This window comes from Perca fluviatilis, chromosome 23, assembly GCF_010015445.1.
Source record: "Perca fluviatilis chromosome 23, GENO_Pfluv_1.0, whole genome shotgun sequence".
Classification (NCBI taxonomy): domain Eukaryota; kingdom Metazoa; phylum Chordata; class Actinopteri; order Perciformes; family Percidae; genus Perca; species Perca fluviatilis.
In genome coordinates, this window is record NC_053134.1 from 23,267,476 (window position 1) to 23,285,103 (window position 17,628).

A 17,628-nucleotide genomic window follows, 5' to 3' on the forward strand; every position below is an offset into this window, starting at 1 on the left:
CCGGGTTACGGGCCATCAGGGGTCCCTTCCCGATGCCGGAGGGACGTACCGCGTTCCGGGAAGGATCCAAGGGGGTACATATGAGGTGATGGTGGATTGTGGCTGTATGCTGCCTTAATTCACCAGAACCTGGTTCGTCCAGGGGATTTGGTGGAGGCATCGTGGGTTGAGATAAGATGTGTGGATAGTAGTAGTAGAGTAGTAGAGTACAGGCTGCGGTTAGCTCCCGCCTGACTCACCCCTTAATTTTGGGCACGGATTGGCAGGGTTTTGATAAATTGGTGGGGCATTGTGCAGGGGTGCGTACACGGCCCGATAGGGACGTGGGGTGTGTGCTGTACTCCGTGGTGACACGAGGTCTTCCCGACGCTGACGAGGGACAGCAGGGCCCATCTTTTGGAGACCCCACTAGTCCCTGCATTTGACTCCATGGAAGATTTTCCTTTCCTTCTGAGCTGCTGTTTGGCAGGCGACCACGAGGGGTGCTGGACCTAGTGAAAGAAAGCTGGGAGGACGGTCAAAGCCCCAGTAAAAATGAAGTTCAATACATCCTAGACCTGAGAGCAAAGCTTCACACACTAGGGCAATTATCACGTGAGAATTTGCTCCAGGCCCAGGAGCATCAACAGCGCCTGTATGACAGAGGGACACAGTTTAGACAGTTCACACCGGGAGATAAAGTGCTTGTGTTGCTCCCTACTTCTAGTTCTAAATTACTCGCCAAGTGGCAAGGGCACTTCGTGGTCACACGGCGAGTGGGGGACGTGGACTATGAGGTGGTGCGCTCTGATGGAGGGGGAGACATGCAGTTTACCACCTCAACCTCCTGAAAGCACGGAGGGAGGCGGGTGCAGTGTCGCTGGTGACGGTGATGAAGGACAGAGATGAACTGGGGCCGGAGGTGCCAAAATCGGCACAATGACCTGGCTGAATTGCAACAGCGTTTTGCAGACGTGTTCTCTCCCTTACCAGGACGCACCAACCTGATACAGCACCATATTGAAACACAGCCAGGTGTGACAGTGCGTTCATGTCCCTACCGGTTGCCTGAACACAAACAAAAAGTGGTTCAGGCAGAATTGAAGGCCATGCTGGAAATGGGGGTGATAGAAGAATCGGGCTGTGCCTGGTGCAGCCCCATTGTTATGGTGACTAAGAAGAATGGGGGAATCAGGTTCTGCATAGATTATCGCAGGGTGAATGAAGTGTCACGGTTTGATGCCTATACCATGCCCCGGGTCAATGAGCTCCTGGATCGGTTAGGTATCGCTCAGTTTTTCACAACACTGGATGGAGGTACGGTATTTGGGGTACCACTTGGACGGTGGACAGGTGCGGCCACAGGTAGATAAGACAGCCCAAGCCCAAGTTTTGCAGATGGACTCATCGGACAGAGGGTTGGGAGCTGTACTGACCCAGCAGGTGCAGGGCGTTGACCGCCCGATCCTCTATATCAGCCGCAAGCTGTCCGAGCGGGAGGCTCGGTACAGCACGGTGGAGAAGGAATGTCTGGCGATACGGTGGAGGGGTCGAGGCCCTGCGGTACTACCTGCTTGGATGCTCCTTCACCCTTCTGTTCAGATCACGCCCCCCTCCAGTGGCTCCACCGCATGAAGAACACAAACGCCAGGATCACCCGGTGGTCCACAGACCGGGGTCTCGGATGGTTGTGGTCGAGTTCCTTTCCCACTCACGGGGGGAGTAGGTCAGGCCGGCTGGCGGTGGGGGTATGTGTAGGTGTGGGGAGAGAGAGTGTGCGGGGAGGAGGTGGTGGCTCAGCAGCGAGCCGGAGCAGGAGGGATTGAGAAGTGAAGATGCTGACACTGAGAGAAAAGAACTGTGATGGTGAGAGAGACTGAACAGGGGGAGTTTGGACATTCGCAACTGAGAGCCTTGGGCCAGGTGGGAGCGAAACAACTCTGTGAGGTCCGTCTGACACAATGCGCCTCTGTCAATGTGAAGTTGGCAAAATAAAGAGCTGTGTAAAACATTCCTTCCCGAGTGTGTGGTGTCCTGTGTAAACAGAGGTCCGCAGCAGCAGAGCTGCTACACAGTGGTTGGCGTATTTTCTGGACATTGTTATGCTTGAGCTCTCTACAGCAAGGATCAACAAAGCCAAGTCATCGACTATAGACCTATGGAAAAACGCAGCAGCACAAGTATCAGTCCTAATGTCCTCAGCATCACAGGAAGTAGAGGGGGGCGACTAGGCAAGGTGGGATTTCTGTTTTCTTGTATTTTGGTTTGTTTTGTTTCCAATCCACTTTATTTATATAGCACAATTTAAACAAACAACAAGGTTACCAAAGTGCTTCACAGAGATAAACATATAAAACAAAAAAGAACAACAAGATAAATAAACACTAACAGTGACAGCGACAACGAAGACCACAGCAGCTCTCACGGTGAATCAAAAGCCAAGGAATAAAAATGTGTTTTTAAACGAGATTTAAAGGTGTGGAGGGTGGGCGCACCGTTAATGTGTGGTGGTAAGTCATTCCACAGTTTGGGAGCAACTGCTGAAAAAGAGCGATTGCCTCTGGTCTTCAGTCTGGTCCTGGGCACGTTCACCCACAGCTGATCCCCAGACCTCAATGACCTTGACGGGGTATAAATGTGCAAGAGCTCAGAAATGTACTGAGGTGCCAACCCATTTAGTGACTTAAAAACAAACAATAAAATCTTGAAATGTATTCTAAAATATACAGGGAGCCAATGGAGTGAGGCCAAAATTGGAGTAATGTGTTTGTGTTTCCGTGTTCCTGTTAGCAGACGAGCAGCTGCATTTTGGAATAACTGTAGGCGTGAAAGGGAAGTTTGGTTCACGCCAATGTAAAGTGCATTGCAGTAGTCCAAACGGGTTTTCCTCAAGACCGCAGAGGGTGGGGGGTGGGTGAGGGTTTTGGGTTCCTGTTTGATTGTATTTGTTTGTTCTGTATGTTGTGTGTTCAAAAATATAAAAATAATAAAAAATTGATTATAAAAAAAATTAAAAGCCTTAATGTTAAAAGGCAATTACCAAATGTAAAATTCAAAAGATAAAACTTCAAATTGAAAATGATTAGGTGCAAAGGCTAAAATAAAATGATTTCTTTTTTTCTATTTGAGATTTTAATTTAAGTATTTCTATTTAAGCTTTTCCATTTCACATTTTGAGTTTCATATTTGATGTTTCTGTCATTCAATAAAAGATTTCCAAGATTTCAGTTTAAGCATTTATATTTAAGCTTTGCATTTTAAATTTGACTTTTTACATTGCACTTTACATTTTCAAATTATCATTTTACATTTCAACTTTGCTTTTTAGTTTCCTTTTTCTTTTTTAAATTTAATTATTGCATGTTTTTCCTAGTAGCGTAGTAAAATAATATTTTTAATTTGATCTCTCTTCATTTTCTCTTTGGACTTTCAATTTGAAATATGAATAAATATATCCTCCATACCAACACAGCATTTAGTGCTGGAAAGAAACAAAGTACTCTATTTCAAATGTTGAGGTAGCACTTGTACCTAACTTAAGAATGCCTATTTCCAGTTGATGCTACTTTTTGTTCTACTTTAACACATTCCAGAGGGAAACTTTGTACTTCACTACATTTATTTAAAAACTATTACTTTTCAGATTATGACTATCCAGTAATAGAATACGACTGACCCTACCCTCTGCATTAAGAATAGGCAGTGGTGGAAAAAGTATTTATATCCTGTGCTTAAGTAAAAGTACTCTGTTACAAGTAAAAGTCCTGCATTGAAAATGTTAAGTAAACATATTTAAGTATCATCAGGGAAATGTACTTGAAGTATTAAAAGTGAAAAAAATCCTCCCATTTTAGAAACTGGGAACAATCCAAACAGTTGTGTGTTTAACGGTCTAATCATTTCAGATGGACTTGTAGGCCGTTATCTTGTTGGCTAGTTTAATTTATAATAAAACGTATTTTATAAACTACATGTGTTTTGTGTGCAAAAATCAGCAGAAGAATCCACCTGTCACTAAAACACAAACACTAAGTGGTGTAGTGTAATGTATTTTAGCTGGTATACTATGTACTTATATAAATATATGGACCAGAATGGACATATTAAAGTGGGGGCGTGCGGGTTTCCTCCCCCCGGGAACTTTTGGAGCATTAACGACTTAATTTCCTTCCTTCCTGATACACTTTAATGCGCCACTTTACGGTGTGGAAATACATTTATTTAGCCTTTATGCGAAGGAAAACACAGATGGCAATTCAGAATATATTAAACATATAATGGAAAGTATGTTGTTACATGTTATTGTATTAAATGGTTATATGGAAATCCTGGAGCTTTCTTAGTGGGTATACTGCGTATACCTGCGTATCAGGTAGACTACGCCACCACTGCAAACACGGTAAGCCTGTGTGATGTACAGCGGCTGGCTTCTTTGCGATAAAGTTCATCCATTCCCTCTCACACCTGGCTGTGGACCGCTTTAATAGCATTTCAACAGAACAAAACGCCGGACTCACCCCAAAAGATGCTGTTTTTTCCGGGGTAACGGTAAGGAGTCGCCGTTACTTTGTCGTCAAATGTCACTTTTTCAGTCCGTAACGCGTCCTCTCCAGTACGCGCGCACAAGCTCCCCTCTCAATGTTTCCTTGGGAAACTAAACATCTCTCTCTCTCTCTCTCTCTCTCTCTCTCTCTCTCTCTCTCTCTCTCTATCTATCTCTCTCTCTCTCTCTCTCTCTCTCTCTATCTATCTATCTATCTCTCTATCTATCTCTCTCTCTATATATATATATATATATATACACATATATATATATATACACATATATATATAAATACACATATATATATATATATATATATATATATATATATATATATACACTTTTTCAGGGACCTTATCAATATCAGAAAAAATAAAGCTTAAAAACATTTTAAGATTGTTGAATCATCACTTCCGATTCTAGATTTTTAAATTGGTGGGACATTGTTATGACCGGCTCACAGGCCACAACAAAATAGGGAGATGCACAGTCAACTTAATGATGATGAAGTTACTTTTATTCGGTTTATTAAAACTGCCAAGCAGCAGTTGGGAAAACAAAATTAATAAAAAAATAAAATTTGTAAGGGTTAGTTTGGATTGAGTTGTGAGGTCGCTACTTATCCACAGTCGGTATAGTTTTGCTTTTCTGTGCAAAACAAGGAAGGCAGGGCGAGTCCGAGTCTATTTTACACATCAGCCCAGTCTATTCTGTAGTGATACGCAGAGTCTGGGTTTTTGAAGCCCCGCTGTCACCCGGCGCAAATCAAATGTTATTCAACTAACGTTCCTACTGCACCCAAATCATCCCATAAATCAACCATTTTTAAACATTTAAGCAACACAATAATGGCGAAACTGTCGCGTAGCTGTCAAAGGGGCTGATCCTGCCGCGCCGGAGCAGAAAACGCTGCCAGCTGGTCTCTTTGTCCCCAGCGCACGCAGTGGGGAGATCTGCTAGTAATGATGTCTTCTTTACATCCTACAAGTGCAACTGCAGTACTGTACTTACAAATCATGTTTTTGAAACAAGTAAACTCAACAACCTCACCCTTTAACTGATCTGTTATAGCTTGTTGTCTTTTTATCTGCAGCTTTATGTACGTAGGTATTCGTACTAAGTGCACCTTGTACAGCTGTTTGACAGGGAGCTATAGGAACACACATTTAGGTTTTCACAGTGCCAGGCCTTCTTCATTTCATTGGCAAATGCTGAACATCGTACAGAGCCAAGTTGGGCTGTAGAAGTGGATGGCCTCTCTTGGTCGTACTCATAATCCCCAGCATTGCTCTGTTAAAGAAATAAGGAAGGTAGCCTAAGTTGCATGCAGTACACCATCAGTTAGACTCTAAAATAACACTCTGTTAGTGTTATTTTTAAAGGTGCGATACCATTACGCCTCCCTATCTTCCGTTGTGGCAGCTGACAGTGAGACCTCTTCATCTTTCTGTAAGTAAATTTGTGTATTAGAAATATGAATAAAGTACATGAAGTATAAAACAAGTATGCTTCTACATGTTGTGCATTATTTTAAGAGTATTTAATATGTACTTTCAAAAAGTATACTTCAAAATAGATGTAATTAAGTTCAACTTCAGAGTCCAAAAAGAAAGTATACTAATTTAGCAGTAATCAAATTACGTTTTAAATGTACTTTTTGAAAGTGTACTTTGTTGTTAATGTAATTTAAATTGTATAGAAGTTTATTTTTTTTAAGTGTATTAAATGTGACATACTTAGAGTGGAAATTCAGTGTACTTATGGGAAGTATCAGTTTTGGAAATGAATTGTTGATCTCACTTCATTTCAATAAGAAGAGACTTCCTTGCAATTATGAACATAGACAAACATGTAAATGTAACGAGTCTCTGGAGATTGGTCTCAATCGAAACCAAATGTCCTAAAGGGTTAATGAAACCCAAACATATCCCCCGATGGAGTCCGGACACTGGAGGTGGTGAGGAAGGAGCAGAGGAACCACGACAGCCAAGCGCAGACGATACCCGACGCCGTGGGCGAGACCACCGGTGGTAGAAGGAGAGGAGGCGGGACGCACTCTATACCTGAAACGACAACTGCCAACCGCGGAAGAGAGAGCAGATTTAAAGCAGGATGTCATGCTGAGATAGGCTCGTGACAAATGGCCGACTCTGATTGGTTTAAGTCATAACGACACAGCTGGATCTGATTTACTACTGACAAGTGCCATACCATGAAACAGCTGATCATTATGAGTGATGAAAAAAGGAGTATGAAGTGTTCCTGTAAGAACTTAAGCTTCATTTAGAAGTGTGACTTCTTTATATTTTTTTTTGAACTACATTAAATTGTATACACTCTAAAAAAAGCACTAAAATAAATGTATTTTTGGTGCCATATCAGAGTACTTTCATAAAATATGTTAAAATACTAAAACTTATAGTGGTAATTTAGTGTACTTATAGTAAGTACGCTAATTTGTAATACAGAGTTATATATAATTATAATAATAATTATAAAATATAATTTTACACAAATACTGTGGTCTATCTGTGTGCAGACGCTGGAGGTCTACCTGATCTTCGCTTCCAGCCACGCCACCAGCCCTGTGTGTTGTCGAGCCTGCCTTGCCTTCCTCCATTCCTCCACTCCATTTGGATCACCACCCTCCTACGTTGACTTATAAGATTTCTGTGCGGCTGAACTTACATTAAAGAACTGTTGTCAAATCCCAACCATCTAGTCTGTGTTCGCTCTTGGGTCCAAACCTCACCCTAACACAAAACACCATTGTCTAACTGGCATGTTTATGTTTTCCCCTTGTCCCTACATTTCTTTCACTGTTAGGATGTAACTGACAAGGACTCGTACAGTTAAACTCCAGTGGGAATTCTCTGCCTTGGTTAAGAAAATGCCCAGCTCAACCCATCCAGTGTAGGGATCATCTTGGAAGGGTCCCTGGCAATAGATGAAGTGGCCAACCTGCCTCAGGCCTTTTGGGTCCTTTTCAGACTGTTTCGGACTGATCTACGCCCTGCACCTGGACTAACCCCTGTGGCAAAAAAACACTTTGAACTTTATTCAGCAGGTAATGCTCAAACTGGGTAAAAGTGAGCTGGAAGTGTAAAATAGGGTTGAAATGGCTTGGTTACTACTGCTCCAGATTTGTTTGCCTCAGTTTGTAATGTTGGACTTTTGTGTTGTGTATGGCTTGGGGTATAGTGTATATACATGTGTCCTATGGCATTTGCAATGATTTTTTGTGCAAGATTCCATGACAGACAGGCTTTGATTACATTGAATTCAAATGACTTGGATATTTTGTGTGTGTTACTTTTGTGTGAGTAATAAAGATCCTTTTCGGAAGCAATTTGTAATCTGTTGATGTAATGCACTTGAAATGAATTGTAATATAATACACTTGTAGTATAATAGCAACATTTATGCTTAAGTATAACAATATGGGGATAAAAGTAGAGATGAAATATACTATAAATATAAACACAATTCATTTCTAGATAACACTAGAATAACATTGCACTGAAAGTACCTGTCTATGATGTTTAGGTTGTTATTGAACTTCACTTAAAATACATGATTATCTGGCCGGGTTGGCTCGGTGGGTAGAGCAGGCGCACATGTACTGAGAGGTTTATGCCTCGAAGCAGAGGTCCAGCGTTCGAATCCGACCTGTGACGATTTCCTGCATGTCTTCCCCTATCTCTCCCCTTTCTCACCTAGCTGTCCTGTTAAAAAAGAATAATAAAAAAAGAATACATGATTATTGTCATAGTGGGACACTTTAAAAGCACTAAATATAGTTAGGAAGTGCATTTGTAGATCACTTGAAATATTACAGAGTCATACTGAATTAACAGTTTATAGTAACAGTATGTACAAAATGTACTTAAACACAACTTTAAGTTGAGCTGCAATGCCTTTTTAAGTGTATTTCCATTAGAATGGCGATACAATGCAATTGTACTGTAAGTGTGCTTAATTGCTCATGAATCTTGATTTTCATTAGTGTTTTTAGTGCACTTGAAGTTTGAAAAAAGTTGTTCCATTTTAGCATACTATTTACACTTGAAGTGTAGTCAAATAGATGTTAAGTTGAAGTTAATACATAATTGAATACACTTAACTATACTTGGATTTGACGAAAAAAGTACAAAATTTAGAAAATATACTTAGTACGCTTTATTAAAGTATATTTTTAATAGATTTCTTTTTCACCTGGGTGCTGTTGAGGATTTGGCTCGGTTCTGGACCTTCAGGCCCTAAGGCCTCTAAAATCTGACTCCAATTCAAACTTGTCCCAATTTGCCCCTCCTCAGTGTATTCGTTGATCCTCAACCAGTATACTGAAATTACTCTAGGAGACGAGATTCTTAGTTAACTCACTTTTATTAACAGTATTTTAAGATACAAACACATATGTGGGCTCGAACAAAAGACTAAGTATCTAGTTTCATATTTGATGTTTCTGTCATTCAATAAAAGATTTCCAAGATTTCAGTTTAAGCATTTATATTTAAGCTTTGCATTTTAAATTTGACTTTTTACATTGCACTTTACATTTTCAAATTATCATTTTACATTTCAACTTTGCTTTTTAGTTTCCTTTTTCTTTTTTAAATTTAATTATTGCATGTTTTTCCTAGTAGCGTAGTAAAATAATATTTTTAATTTGATCTCTCTTCATTTTCTCTTTGGACTTTCAATTTGAAATATGAATAAATATATCCTCCATACCAACACAGCATTTAGTGCTGGAAAGAAACAAAGTACTCTATTTCAAATGTTGAGGTAGCACTTGTACCTAACTTAAGAATGCCTATTTCCAGTTGATGCTACTTTTTGTTCTACTTTAACACATTCCAGAGGGAAACTTTGTACTTCACTACATTTATTTAAAAACTATTACTTTTCAGATTATGACTATCCAGTAATAGAATACTGACCGTAGCCACTCTGCATTAAGAATAGGCAGTGGTGGAAAAAGTATTTATATCCTGTGCTTAAGTAAAAGTACTCTGTTACAAGTAAAAGTCCTGCATTGAAAATGTTAAGTAAACATATTTAAGTATCATCAGGGAAATGTACTTGAAGTATTAAAAGTGAAAAAAATCCTCCCATTTTAGAAACTGGGAACAATCCAAACAGTTGTGTGTTTAACGGTCTAATCATTTCAGATGGACTTGTAGGCCGTTATCTTGTTGGCTAGTTTAATTTATAATAAAACGTATTTTATAAACTACATGTGTTTTGTGTGCAAAAATCAGCAGAAGAATCCACCTGTCACTTAAAACACAAACACTAAGTGGTGTAGTGTAATGTATTTTAGCTGGTATACTATGTACTATATAAATATATGGACCAGAATGGACATATTAAAGTGGGGGCGTCTGGGTGTCCTCCCCCAGGGAACTTTTGAGCATTAACGACTTAATTTCCTTCATTCTGATACACTTTAATGCGCCAATTTACGGTGTGGAAATACATTTATTTAGCCTTTATGCGAAGGAAAACGCAGATGGCAATTCAGAATATATTAAACATATAATGGAAAGTATGTTGTTACATGTTATTGTATTAAATGGTTATATGGAAATCCTGGAGCTTTCTTAGTGGGTATACTGCGTATACCTGCGTATCAGGTAGACTACGCCACCACTGCAAACACGGTAAGCCTGTGTGATGTACAGCGGCTGGCTTCTTTGCGATAAAGTTCATCCATTCCCTCTCACACCTGGCTGTGGACCGCTTTAAGAGCATTTCAACAGAACAAAACGCCGGACTCACCCCAAAAGATGCTGTTTTATCCCGGGAGTAACGGTAAGGAGTCGCCGTTACTTTGTCGTCAAATGTCACTTTTTCAGTCCGTAACGCGTCCTCTCCAGTACGCGCGCACAAGCTCCCTCTCAATGTTTCCTTGGGAAACTAAACATCTCTCTCTCTCTCTCTCTCTCTCTCTCTCTTTTTTTCTCTCTATCTATCTATATATATATATATATATATATACACACATATATACACACATATATATATATATATATATATATATATATATATATATATATATATATATATATATATATATATATATATATATATATATATACACTTTTTCAGGGACCTTATCAATATCAGAAAAACATAAAGCTTAAAAAACATTTTAAGATTGTTGAATCATCACTTCCGATTCTAGATTTTTAAATTGGTGGGACATTGTTATGACCGGCTCACAGGCCACAACAAAATAGGGAGATGCACAGTCAACTTAATGATGATGAAGTTACTTTTATTCGGTTTATTAAAACTGCCAAGCAGCAGTTGGGAAAACAAAATTAATAAAAAAATAAAATTTGTAAGGGTTAGTTTGGATTGAGTTGTGAGGTCGCTACTTATCCACAGTCGGTATAGTTTTGCTTTTCTGTGCAAAACAAGGAAGGCAGGGCGAGTCCGAGTCTATTTTACACATCAGCCCAGTCTATTCTGTAGTGATACGCAGAGTCTGGGTTTTTGAAGCCCCGCTGTCACCCGGCGCAAATCAAATGTTATTCAACTAACGTTCCTACTGCACCCAAATCATCCCATAAATCAACCATTTTTAAACACTTAAGCAACACAATAATGGCGAAACTGTCGCGTAGCGCTGTCAAAGGGGCTGATCCTGCAGCCGGAGCAGAAAACGCTGCCAGCTGGTCTCTTTGTCCCCAGCGCGCAGCAGTGGGGAGATCTGCTAGTAATGATGTCTTCTTTACATCCTACAAGTGCAACTGCAGTACTGTACTTACAAATCATGTTTTTGAAACAAGTAAACTCAACAACCTCACCCTTTAACTGATCTGTTATAGCTTGTTGTCTTTTTATCTGCAGCTTTATGTACGTAGGTATTCGTACTAAGTGCACCTTGTACAGCTGTTTGACAGGGAGCTATAGGAACACACATTTAGGTTTTCACAGTGCCAGGCCTTCTTCATTTCATTGGCAAATGCTGAACATCGTACAGAGCCAAGTTGGGCTGTAGAAGTGGATGGCCTCTCTTGGTCGTACTCATAATCCCCAGCATTGCTCTGTTAAAGAAATAAGGAAGGTAGCCTAAGTTGCATGCAGTACACCATCAGTTAGACTCTAAAATAACACTCTGTTAGTGTTATTTTTAGCGTACGATACCATTACGCATTACACAATACGCTCCCCTATCTTCCGTTGTGGCAGCTGACAGTGAGACCTCTTCATCTTTCTGTAAGAAATTTGTGTATTAGAAATATGAATAAAGTACATGAAGTATAAAACAAGTATGCTTCTACATGTTGTGCATTATTTTAAGAGTATTTAATATGTACTTTCAAAAGTATACTTCAAAATAGATGTAATTAAGTTCAACTTCAGAGTCCAAAAGAAAGTATACTAATTTAGCAGTAATCAAATTACGTTTTAAATGTACTTTTTGAAAGTGTACTTTGTTGTTAATGTAATTTAAATTGTATAGAAGTTTTTTTTTTAAGTGTATTAAATGTGACATATTGAGTGGAAATTCAGTGTACTTATGGGAAGTATCAGTTTTGAAAATAGTTGTTGTCTCACTTCATTTCAATAAGAAGAGACTTCCTTGCAATTATGAACATAGACAAACATGTAAATGTAACGAGTCTCTGGAGATTGGTCTCAATCGAAACCAAATGTCCTAAAGGGTTAATGAAACCCAAACATATCCCCCGATGGAGTCCGGACACTGGAGGTGGTGAGGAAGGAGCAGAGGAACCACGACAGCCAAGCGCAGACGATACCCGACGCCGTGGGCGAGACCACCGGTGGTAGAAGGAGAGGAGGCGGGACGCACTCTATACCTGAAACGACAACTGCCAACCGCGGAAGAGAGAGCAGATTTAAAGCAGGATGTCATGCTGAGATAGGCTCGTGACAAATGGCCGACTCTGATTGGTTTAAGTCATAACGACACAGCTGGATCTGATTTACTACTGACAAGTGCCATACCATGAAACAGCTGATCATTATGAGTGATGAAAAAAGGAGTATGAAGTGTTCCTGTAAGAACTTAAGCTTCATTAGAAGTGTGGCTTCTGTACACTTTATACAGTACACTCTAAAATAAGTGTATTTTTAGTGCCATATCAGAGTACTTTCATAAAATATGTTAAAATACTAAAACTTATAGTGGTAATTTAGTGTACTTATAGTAAGTACGCTAATTTGTAATACAGAGTTATATATAATTATAATAATAATTATAAAATATAATTTTACACAAATACTGTGGTCTATCTGTGTGCAGACGCTGGAGGTCTACCTGATCTCGGCTTCCAGCCATGCCCCAGCCCTGTGTGTTGTCGAGCCTGCCTTGCCTTCCTCCATTCCTCCACTCCATTTGGATCACCACCCTCCTACGTTGACTTATAAGATTTCTGTGCGTGGGGAACTTACATTAAAGAACTGTTGTCAAATCCCAACCATCTAGTCTGTGTTCGCTCTTGGGTCCAAACCTCACCCTAACACAAAACACCATTGTCTAACTGGCATGTTTATGTTTTCCCCTTGTCCCTACATTTCTTTCACTGTTAGGATGTAACTGACAAGGACTCGTACAGTTAAACTCCAGTGGGAATTCTCTGCCTTGGTTAAGAAAATGCCCAGCTCAACCCATCCAGTGTAGGGATCATCTTGGAAGGGTCCCTGGCAATAGATGAAGTGGCCAACCTGCCTCAGGCCTTTTGGGTCCTTTTCAGACTGTTTCGGACTGATCTACGCCCTGCACCTGGACTAACCCGTGTGCATGAAAAACACTTTGAACTTTATTCAGCAGGTAATGCTCAAACTGGGTAAAAGTGAGCTGGAAGTGTAAAATAGGGTTCGAAATGGCTTTACTACTGCTCCAGATTTGTTTGCCTCAGTTTGTAATGTTGGACTTTTGTGTTGTGTATGGCTTGGGGTATAGTGTATATACATGTGTCCTATGGCATTTGCAATGATTTTTTTGTGCAAGATTCCATGACAGACAGGCTTTGATTACATTGAATTCAAATGACTTGGATATTTTGTGTGTGTTACTTTTGTGTGAGTAATAAAGATCCTTTTCTGAAATGCAATTTGTAATCTGTTGATGTAATGCACTTGAAATGAATTGTAATATAATACACTTGTAGTATAATAGCAACATTTATGCTTAAGTATAACAATATGGGGATAAAAGTAGAGATGAAATATACTATAAATATAAACACAATTCATTTCTAGATAACACTAGAATAACATTGCACTGAAAGTACCTGTCTATGATGTTTAGGTTGTTATTGAACTTCACTTAAAATACATGATTATCTGGCCGGGTTGGCTCGGTGGGTAGAGCAGGCGCACATGTACTGAGAGGTTTATGCCTCGAAGCAGAGGTCCAGCGTTCGAATCCGACCTGTGACGATTTCCTGCATGTCTTCCCCCTATCTCTCCCCTTTCTCACCTAGCTGTCCTGTTAAAAAAAGAATAATAAAAAAAAGAATACATGATTATTGTCATAGTGGGACACTTTAAAAGCACTAAATATAGTTAGGAAGTGCATTTGTAGATCACTTGAAATATTACAGAGTCATACTGAATTAACAGTTTATAGTAACAGTATGTACAAAATGTACTTAAACACAACTTTAAGTTGAGCTGCAATGCCTTTTTAAGTGTATTTCCATTAGAATGGCGATACAATGCAATTGTACTGTAAGTGTGCTTAATTGCTCATGAATCTTGATTTTCATTAGTGTTTTTAGTGCACTTGAAGTTTGAAAAAAGTTGTTCCATTTTAGCATACTATTTACACTTGAAGTGTAGTCAAATAGATGTTAAGTTGAAGTTAATACATAATTGAATACACTTAACTATACTTGGATTTGACGAAAAAAGTACAAAATTTAGAAAATATACTTAGTACGCTTTATTAAAGTATATTTTTAATAGATTTCTTTTTCACCTGGGTGCTGTTGAGGATTTGGCTCGGTTCTGGACCTTCAGGCCCTAAGGCCTCTAAAATCTGACTCCAATTCAAACTTGTCCCAATTTGCCCCTCCTCAGTGTATTCGTTGATCCTCAACCAGTATACTGAAATTACTCTAGGAGACGAGATTCTTAGTTAACTCACTTTTATTAACAGTATTTTAAGATACAAACACATATGTGGGCTCGAACAAAAGACTAAGTATCTAGTTTAGAGTAAAGAATACAATAGTTGCCTCGATGTAGTAAACAGAAATGTAGAGTATCTCTGAAGCCGGCAGGGGTATGGAGTTATATTCCTATCTTTAATCAAGAGCGCATTCTTTCAATTTGAGAGCATTTCTCACTGATATTACGTTCAGATTTTGTAATAATTTCCCTCAAAACCTTGCTCTCACACTCAAATAGTCACTGCTCGCGCTTGGATTTGCTCTGCTTGTGCTCAAAGTTTGTGCTTTCCGCTTGGATTTTCTCTGCTTGTGCTTCAAAGTTGTGCTTCGCTTGTGTCGATTTGCTCTGCTTGCACTCAAACTTTCTGCTTGGACTCAGATATGTTGTTGTTTGGACAGATTTCCTGCTCTCAGCTTTGAACCTTCTCCTCGCACTCAGGCTGATTCTGCTCACTTGCAAAGTTTCTGCTCTCGGATTTCTCCTGCGGCTTGGATTTTTGTGTGTTATAACCCTATCAAAAGTCAACAACCAATAGAATGCCAGCTGTAGTGTTGACCAATGAAATGATCCCAACCCCGTTGAGGGTGCGTTCACTTTACTTTAGAACGTCTGTTGAGGGCGGCTGCACTGTAACCTGACTGTAACCAAGTTATATATACCCCCGCGCCGTTTATAGCTTTATTATAAGTATATGTCAACAATGTGCACAGAATGGTCGACGACTTTAACCTGCACCCCGTCAGGAAACGGGAGAAAGCTTTGAAGTGGGACGTATGAAGTTATGTCCACAACTACGAGGGTGAGTAACATAACTTAAGCACCTAGCTAGCTAGCTAGCATATGGCGCTAGCATATAGCCTAGCTTGATGTCCAGAAACAAATATATGTTCTTTATTGTATAGCTAGCTAGATTGAACGCATATATGACGGACAGTGTGTGTATATGTTATGACCCTACTTTGAATTTTTTCCTCGTTTGGTTAACCATGTTCCTGGGATTTGGCTAATTTCATGTTAGAGCCAGTAGTAAAACATAAACTGTAATATAACTGAAAGAACACAAGAAACTGGATTGTTTGTGTCGTTTTGCATCACTGTTGTTTGTTGTTCATCAGAATTTAGTCTTCATTCCTTCATATAACATTAGTTTGAAAATAGATTCATAGCAATCTGTATAAAACGTAATGTTAAGTTCAATTTTATCACTATAATAAAAACAGATCTAGAAATGATATGGTTTCTTATTTGCTCCTTAAATAGTAGTTATTTGTTTAATTGATACAAAGCAAACTGAACTGAAAAAACAAGTATTTTGTTTTACTTTCTTTTCATCCAGGTGGGGCTGAGGGGTTTGACCCCTGTTGATCTGTGTGTCATATCACCAACCCATGATAGCTAGAATTCACCCTGCTACTCCAGATCTACCTGCTGTATGTCTGGCTACAGACTACAACCATCTGCTCCAGATCTACCTACTGTACGGCTTGCTACAGACTACAACCATCTGCTCCAGATCTACCTACTGTATGGCTGGCTACAGACTACAACCATCTGCTCCAGATCTACCTACTGTACGGCTGGCTACAGACTACAACCATCTGCTCCTGATCTACCTACTGTGCGACAGACTACAACCATCTGCTCCTGATCTACCTGCTGTATGGCTGGCTACAGACTACAACCATCTGCTCCAGATCTACCTACTGTACGGCTGGCTACAGACTACAACCATCTGCTCCTGATCTACCTGCTGTATGGCTGGCTACAGACTACAACCATCTGCTCCAGATCTACCTACTGTACGGCTTGCTACAGACTACAACCATCTGCTCCAGATCTACCTACTGTACGGCTTGCTACAGACTACAACCATCTGCTCCAGATCTACCTACTGTACGGCTGGCTACAGACTACAACCATCTGCTCCTGATCTACCTACTGTTACGGCTGGCTACAGACTACAACCATCTGCTCCTGATCTACCTGCTGTATGGCTGGCTACAGACTACAACCATCTGCTCCAGATCTACCTACTGTACGGCTGGCTACAGACTACAACCATCTGCTCCTGATCTACCTGCTGTATGGCTGGCTACAGACTACAACCATCTGCTCCAGATCTACCTACTGTACGGCTTGCTACAGACTACAACCATCTGCTCCAGATCTACCTACTGTATGACTGGCTACAGACTACAACCATCTGCAAGTTTTGTTTGTAGTGAACATCATCAACAGCTGCACTTAAAGTCTCTTGGGTTCATATGGGACTTGGTTGTTCTCCATACTGCATCAAACACTGTATTATTTTTTGTGTTATATTAGTACAGACAACAGTAAGTATCATTACTTAATCACAGTATATATTATTCTGGTGTACACTGTTGACTTGACTCCATGCTATTGACTATACTTTAGCTTGCCACCTCAAAACTTTACCTTAATTGCTCTTGTATAGTTAATTTATCTTCTACTAGTTGTACATACCTCCTATTTAATTGAATTATTCTTAATTTGTGTTGCCATACCTGAATCATCCCTCTTGTGAACACTAGGCCTATCTTATCTTTATTCATAACCCTGCTCACAAACTCACCTGAACCTGGGTCATCTGTTTGCCAATATCAATGTTCCTGCTACAGTAAATCCTATAGGCACATTGTACTGCTTCACCGTAGTATGAACCATACACTTTTAAGGTTTTGTGTCAAATATTGTGCAATTTGTTATGAATTACTCATTGTTTTGACAAGGTAAATTAAAGCTATTTACCAAGTGTCAGCTCTGGTAAATTTAATTGTACTGTTTTTTTTTTATGGAACATGAAAAAACAATTTGCCTTGATCAGGGTTTTAATTTGTTGCAAATGCGAACATGGTTTTAATAATCTGTATCTTATTGCTCTGAAAAACTACAATGATTTAAGAAATAGCAGTGATACTTATCAACAT

At 39.6% G+C, this 17,628-nt stretch overlaps 1 protein-coding gene across 1 annotated transcript in view; it reads right to left on the reverse strand.

Moving 5' to 3' along the window:
- cmah (cytidine monophospho-N-acetylneuraminic acid hydroxylase) overlaps positions 1 to 8,068 on the reverse strand; it is a 46,461-nt gene extending 38,393 nt beyond the window's left edge. Inside the window, exon 1 of the mRNA XM_039791006.1 lies at positions 8,052 to 8,068. The gene's annotated coding sequence lies outside the window, so the exon portion shown is untranslated. The remainder of the gene's footprint in view (positions 1 to 8,051) is intronic.
- Between the last annotated feature and the right edge of the window lie 9,560 nt (positions 8,069 to 17,628).